The sequence below is a fragment of the Eschrichtius robustus genome, chromosome 12, assembly GCF_028021215.1.
Source record: "Eschrichtius robustus isolate mEscRob2 chromosome 12, mEscRob2.pri, whole genome shotgun sequence".
In the NCBI taxonomy this organism is placed as follows: domain Eukaryota; kingdom Metazoa; phylum Chordata; class Mammalia; order Artiodactyla; family Eschrichtiidae; genus Eschrichtius; species Eschrichtius robustus.
The window spans coordinates 86,396,024-86,403,201 of record NC_090835.1 but is presented as its reverse complement, the minus strand read 5'-3'; the positions used below and the strand labels follow the sequence as shown (position 1 = coordinate 86,403,201).

General features: G+C 39.2%; 1 non-coding gene across 1 annotated transcript; it reads right to left on the bottom strand.

Annotated features, from left to right (window-relative positions):
• Positions 1-4,273: 4,273 nt before the first annotated feature.
• Positions 4,274-4,345, bottom strand: TRNAA-AGC (transfer RNA alanine (anticodon AGC)). Its single transcript has one exon. It is a non-coding gene; the product is annotated as a tRNA-Ala (tRNA).
• Positions 4,346-7,178: the final 2,833 nt, after the last annotated feature.

Below are 7,178 nucleotides of genomic sequence, written 5' to 3'. Positions count from 1 at the left end.
TCCTCACTTTGTGAAACGACCATTCTAAATAACTTAGAATTTACCCTAAAAGAAAACTTTGGGGGAAAAAAGTAGTAGGACCCTTTAAGGATTAAGCACAGGAAGTTCTATGTGAGCAAATTAGCTCTCCCCAGTATAACTTTTTTCTGTCTCTTCAGTTTATTTTCATTTTTAACTTTTATTGGTGAATAGCTTATTTAGAATACCAAAAGATATGAATATTGCATTTTTATGCATCTAGCACATTTGTTACTTTGTTCATTACTGGAAAGTTAATCCTTTTGTTGCCATTTGGTAGCAACTGTGAAATAGCTATTCCAACCCCCTTATCCAACCCTCCTCTCCTTTGATCACCTCACACTATATGAATTCAAAAAATGATCATCAGATTGCCTTCCCTGAATGTTTAAAATCTCCCAGATTTACGACATTTTCCTGAGGTCCTGTTGTCTAGAATGCACTCTGGTTATAAATGTCTTTGTGAGGAGAAGTGCTCTAATTGGCTTCTTTCCCCTGATCTGGTTTGTTCTCTCTTTGGATCTGAAGGGCCAATATAGATAAGAAAGAAGAGAGATTAGCTTTCTTTACTACTTACAAACAGGACAAATTTTATTTCAAATTACTGAGAGGTCATTAGTCACAATTTAAGATTAAACTGTGCAAGGACTGCCCTCTGCTACAATGTAGGTCTGTTGGATCTCATTTCTCCTTGAAATGAAAAAAATAAGGTATATTCTTCACTGAATGACCTTGGTTCACATCTACTTTTCTCTAGCCACAAGACTTTGTAGAAACTACTAAATGGAGTCCAACTCAGGGTAGGCTCAGAGGAATTCCATTGGTGGTAAATAAAAGGAGTGTTTTTAGTCTTTTACTTCAATGTTAACGTATAAGGCTCAGCAAATAGAAGACTTTTCCCCAGCTATCTGCTCTCTTATGTTCTTAGAAAAATTTCCTTTTCTTTCTATCTTTGCTCCTCTTAATACTATCTGGGGGACAAAAAACCCTACAGAATATGAGATCTAGTTTTACCTATTTAAAATAGTCATCTCTTGAAATATTGTTAAAAACATTATTACTTTCCTCTTAGGGACCCAGAGTCATATGATAAATTAAAACGAGCCTTTCAAACCATAATTCAAAAAGAGTCATGTACCACAATGCTCATTGCAGCACTATTTACAATAGGCAGGACATGCAAGCAACCTAAGTGTCCAACGACAGATGAATGGATAAAGAAGACGTGGCACATATATACAATGGAATATTACTCAGCCATAAAAAGAAACAAAATTGACTTATTTGTAGTGAGGTGGATGGACCTAGAGTCTGTCATACAGAATGAAGTAAGTCAGAAAGAGAAAAACAAATACCATATGCTAACACATATATATGGAATCTAAAAAAAAAAATGGTTCTGAAGAACCTAGGGGCAGGACAGGAATAAAGACGCAGACGTAGAGAATGGACTTGAGGACATGGGGAGGGGGAAGGGTAAGTTGGGAAGAAGTGAGAGAGTGGCATTGACATATATACACTACCAAATGTAAAATAGATGGCTAGGAGGAAGCAGCCGCATAGCACAGGGAGATCGGCTTGGTGCTTTGTGACCACCTAGAGGGGTGGGATAGGGAGGGTGGGAGGGAGATGCGAGAGGGAGGAGATATGGGGATATATGTATACGTATAGCTGATTCACTTTGTTATACAGCAGAAACTAACACAACAATGTAATGCAATTATACTCCAATAAAGATGTTAAAAAGAAAAAAAAAGCCTTCCATTATAAAGTCTTAGCCCCAAGTTATCAGTATCAAATCCCCTTTTTCATGAGGAAATTTTATTTCAGAAAATGTAGTGTCTTTCCTTGCTTCAAGTCTAGGTCAGAGCCATCTCAAACCACTGATAGATATCACCAAATTTAAATTTTGGCGGGGGGCGGGGCGGGGAAGCTTAGAGTATATTTGTTCTGTCCTGGAAGGCACTGAATTATTAAGTGATCTACTTTCTTCCCAGTGACCAGCTTTGCAAACACAGGGATCTCAGGAAGTAACAGTTTTCATTTCACAGTCCTTGAACAACTGTGGTAAGATAAAGAGAGAGAGAGAGAGGTACTTCTCTTTACTTAGCAAAATGGTATGTGAAATTAAGTTATATCCCATGGATCACCCCTGTCTGCCCTTGACCTGGCCAGTCTGGGGGCTGCTCCTGTATCTGTGACTACCTCAGTCACCAGTGGTGTCTCTAGATAGGCTTAGACTAACTGAGAAAGGGATAAGCCTGCAGGTATACCTCTCTTATGCCTCCTCCTGCCTTTGTGGATATTTGGAGATAATTTAAATAGAGAATTTCTAGGCCAGTGGTTCTCAACCTTAGCTGCATATTCAAATCACCTAGGGGGATTTTTAAAACGCTGGTGTCCATTCCACACTCCAGACAAATTAAACTGGAATCTCTCAGAGTGGGATCCAGGCATCAGAAAATTTTAGAGCTCTCCAGGTGATTCCAATGTGCAGCCAAGTTGTAGAACCACTGCTTCACTTTCAAAGAAATTTGGGGCTCAGGGAAACTGTATTGATTTTATCTTTCCCTCCCATCAACCAGTACACACTTTACCTACCAGATAAAATAATTTAGTTAGGACACTGTTCTTGAATTGCACCTAAAACTTTTTTATTGGTTAAATTAAGGTGAGTCTTTTCATGTGGTTTGGAATAGAGAAATCTTAAAAACAATCTTTGATGAAGTTGATCATAGTCTGGTGACCTGAAGTGACAAAAAAATCAGGTAGTAAGTCAGAATTACAACTCAAAACTGGTTCCTAGGTAGAACTGTTGGTATCTCACCACTGCTAGACTTGACTGTGGGTAATACGGCACATTGAAAATGGGAGGAACAAGAAAGGATAAAGTCTGTGAACTATTTCCTTATTAACCGCTCAGCTGGTAGATGCTATGGCTACTATTTTAAGTTTGTTCAAAGTGTTCTAATATCTTTAGAGCTACACCAGAGTTAAACTATTGTAGGTCTGTAATAAATATTGGCAAGACCAATTGTTCAATACATGACAGCACAGGATGATTTAGCTAATAGAATGCAAGCTTCAGCGCACCACACTTTGAAAGGCCCATTTTAAGACCCATACTTTAATTTTGTGGTTTTTCTTAAATAGTCAAGAGGCACAAGTGCTAGATCCACCCATGAATGACAGACCAAATCATTAAAGAGTCCAACATAAAGGATCGTAGCCATTATTACTTTTTAACACTGGGCTCTTGTACCTCTAAGAATTTGGTACATTCCATCCCCTAAGGTTCAGGAGCCCTTAACTACAGCCAGGCAAGGGATGCCTGGAGCTGCTGCAGGCCTTGCTGAGAAATAAACGGAACAACAGAAAACTGTTTTCTAAATTTCCTTCACTTGCTAATGTGACAAGGTGTCACAAATTGGAAGTTGAGACAAAAGCACCAAGATACAGGAGATGCTGCATTCCAAAGGGGAATAGCCCTTCAACAAAACACACAAAGGAGCTAGCCAAAGAAAGTCCTTACCCACATGAATGGTGTAAAAGGGCTAGGTTTAGAAAGAGAAGTGGATTTTTGGAGAGAATTAAAGTCAGTAACTTTAGAATCAGTGAGGCAAATTCAGAGATTACAAAAGAGATCAGTATAGAAGGAATCAAATCCACAGCGATGTGAACGCTGCGAGCTCTGGCAAAACGCAGAGGGGGAAACATGTCTGCGTCAAAATGTTTCTACTTCACTCCTTTGTGTTCGATTTCTGAGAGAACTGTCACGTTTTAAGAAGCGAAATTTACCCAATACTTTCACAGCCTCCGGCCTGGGAAGAGTGTATTTTCTTTCTAGGGGAGCTTCCCGTGAAATCCATCTTTCTTATTGAGCCTCAGAGTATGAAACCTGAGACAGGAGCTCAGCCTACCGTCCCATCTCCCATTCGAAACGCCGGCAGCAAAATTAAGTGCAAATACTAATCCGTTCGCAAATCTTCCATTTAGAGTTTACATGAATAACTGTCATTTTGTTTTTTCATGGAACAGGGACTAAAGTCACTCTTGATTTCACTTTGTGGAAGACCATCTCTAATCCCTGCTGAGGATGGAAAGGAATAAAATTTTTAAACGGAAAGGTTACTAGCATAACCCGAGCAAACTGTTAAGTACCCGGAGGCAAGATGGTTAATCTTCAGATTCTGCAGGAATGGGCTGTGACCGTAACGCAGAAGAGAATTGTTTCCGGAGCTAGAAAACAAAAGCATGGAGATGCTGGGGATCGAACCCGGGACCTCATGCATGCTAAGCATGCGCTCTACCACTGAGCTACATCCCCATCGCGTTTACGTGCCGTTTTCTAAACTACCTTCATGAAATAAAACAAATTTACATTTTAAAACAAAATTACTTCGTTCTTTTCTAAACGATACAATTCTCACCTTCTATTTTATAAAACTCTGTTACCAAGAAATTCTTATTAACCTGTATCTTGCAAACATTCAGTGACTGACGAGAATACACTGATCTCGGAAATCTGAGTAGGAAACAGTCTCACAGACCCTCCTTTTCTGAGTGCTTTTCTCGTTTGCCAAAAGATATGTGGGACAAAGGAAAATTCCTTACAGGAAGGATAAAAAAAATACTTTGCCAATGACTGTCTTTAATTATGAAACCTACCAAACTATCCCCTCCCCAATTCCCCTCCCCAATTCTGCACCCTAGTCCTGGACTCCAGAAACCGCTATGCAACTATTCTTAGAAAACAAGGAGCCAATGAAGGTATTTCTGTTAGAAAAATAAATTCCTTCCACTCTTAGCAACTGGGAGGGCTAAAGGGTAAAGATGTTGGATTGCTTCCTGAGGCCTCTGATCCTCATTTTATCCAAAGAATACAAATCAAATCCAAGGAATACGAATCCTCGGATCTTGTTCTGATTCTTTGGAAAGAAAAGCCAGGAAGTAAGAAACGTGTTACTTTTAAGACTGAGGCAAAACCTCTGCTTCCGGGTTGCTTTATTTTTCTGCAGAGGGAGTGGTCCTTTGGAATTCAGATCACTCCCTCAACAAGGGTCTCAACAAATCAAGAAGGTTTTATCCCTGCCTAGCTCTGGGAAGTCCCCGGATATGGTAACCTGTGAGCAAACCTGGCAGAATGAATAAGAATGTCAAATAGAAAGGAAACGAAAACTGAGGATACAACATGCCTACAGGAGTGGAAGTGTATGTAGTTCAGAACGGTTTGAGTTGGGAGGTGCAAGGTGGAGAGGAAGGCAGAGAAATCAGCTTGACCAAGATGACACCAGCATTTCTCGTCTTTTCACCTTGCTAAGAGAACCTAAATTTTATTCATGTAGTAGAGATGGTGGTCCCAGACAGTTTACATAAAACATGAGTCATCTAAAATAATTATGGTTTTTCCATTTCTTTTTGCCAGGGATTGTTTTAATGGTAGATCCATGACCCTCTGGTGGATAAGTTACACTAGGCAATCAGCCTAAAATCTTCGGATTTTTTTCAGGATAAAAAGAGAAACATGTGAGGATAGCCACACATCTTAATTTAGCATTGCTATTTGATTTTCAAATAGTAGTCTGCAAGCTTGAGAGAAACAGATAAAAATTGTATATTTTTTGTAAATAATGATTATTCCTTTAAGAGAAATGTTAAAAAGCCTTGCTGTGAATATTAGTTATCTATTGCTGAATAATACTCCAAAATGTACAGGGTTAAAAAAAATAATATTTATTATCTCAGATTCTGTGGGTCAGGAACTCCAGTGTGGCTTGGCTGGGTAATTCTGGCACCAGGTGTCCCTTGAAGTTGAACTCAGGGTGTCTACTGTGCATGCAGTGCTCTGAAGGTTGGACTGAGTCTGGAGGATCTGCTTCCAAGATGGCTCATTCACATGTGGGTAGGAAGCCTCAGTTCCCCGTCATGTCTTGGTGACTGACTCAAATGGGAGAAGACTGCACTGGGGTGTGATTACCAGGAGGTAAGGATCATAGGGGGTCTTCTTGAAGGTTAGCTAAGACACTGTGTTATCCTTAATTGTATATCAGTACTTATTACAATACCCAGTGTAAGTAAATATTTGAATCATTTTTAAAATGTAAATGAGTGGATGGATAGAGAGATAGATGCTTGCATAAATGAATAAACAGGAGAATATTTTCAGTGGCTACTTAGGAAATTTTAAAAGTGAGAAATCATGAAATTTGGCTTCAATCCTCTCAATTCCATTCAAAGAAATGGAAAATGTATAAAAATGTATAACTTATCAAAGCTAACATAAAAAGCTTTAGAAAATCTGATTCAATATATTACCATTTTAAAAAACTGAATCAGGAATTGAAGCAAAATTTCCATAAAATTTGATTTCCAGTCTGAGATCAATTTACTGGCATGTTCTATGAAATCATAAAGGAAGCATTAACCTCTGTGTTGTACAAAATATTCTGAAAAACAGAAAAACTATAAATTATGTTAGGAGATTAGTATAATATTGATACAAAAACCCAGTGGAGAAAATACAAGAAGGAAAAATTATAGGACCATTTCACTAATAAGTACAGAGACAAAAACGTATAAAAAACTAGCAAACAGACTTCCAGCGTCTGGTTCCATATATAAGGGGCTGGGAAGTCACCACTCCATTCTATCAAGAAGGAAAAAGCTGAGCAGACTGAAAAATCAACACCTCTTCTTGAATCTATAAGAGAGGTGCAGACACAGGGCAAATGGCTGCCCCCAAGATTGGAGAGATAGACAGGTGAGAATAAAGGGAGTGATGACTTACCTGAGCAGTGACTCACAAGTGGAAACCACAGGAAGAACCAAAACAAGAACTGTAATTGATAAATTGCTTAAGGATCCATGTAAGCAAGTCTGATAGTTAAAAACTCCAGGGACCCTGAGTCATGGCCGGGGCAGGGTGGAGGTGGCGTCCCCACACTTCTGCAAGTTTTACCCCTAGGAGTTTGACCAGATTCTAACATTAAATATGCAAATATTGGGGGGAAATTCCTTCATGCTTCCAGCGGAGTGGGGAGAAGAGGAACCATGTTGAGATATGCCAGAGCACTCTGCTGTTCTTAACAAGGCCTGCCTACTAAAGAATCTACTTAACCAGACCCTAACTTGCTGGGGTTTTGTCAGAGCCTAATTGTCCT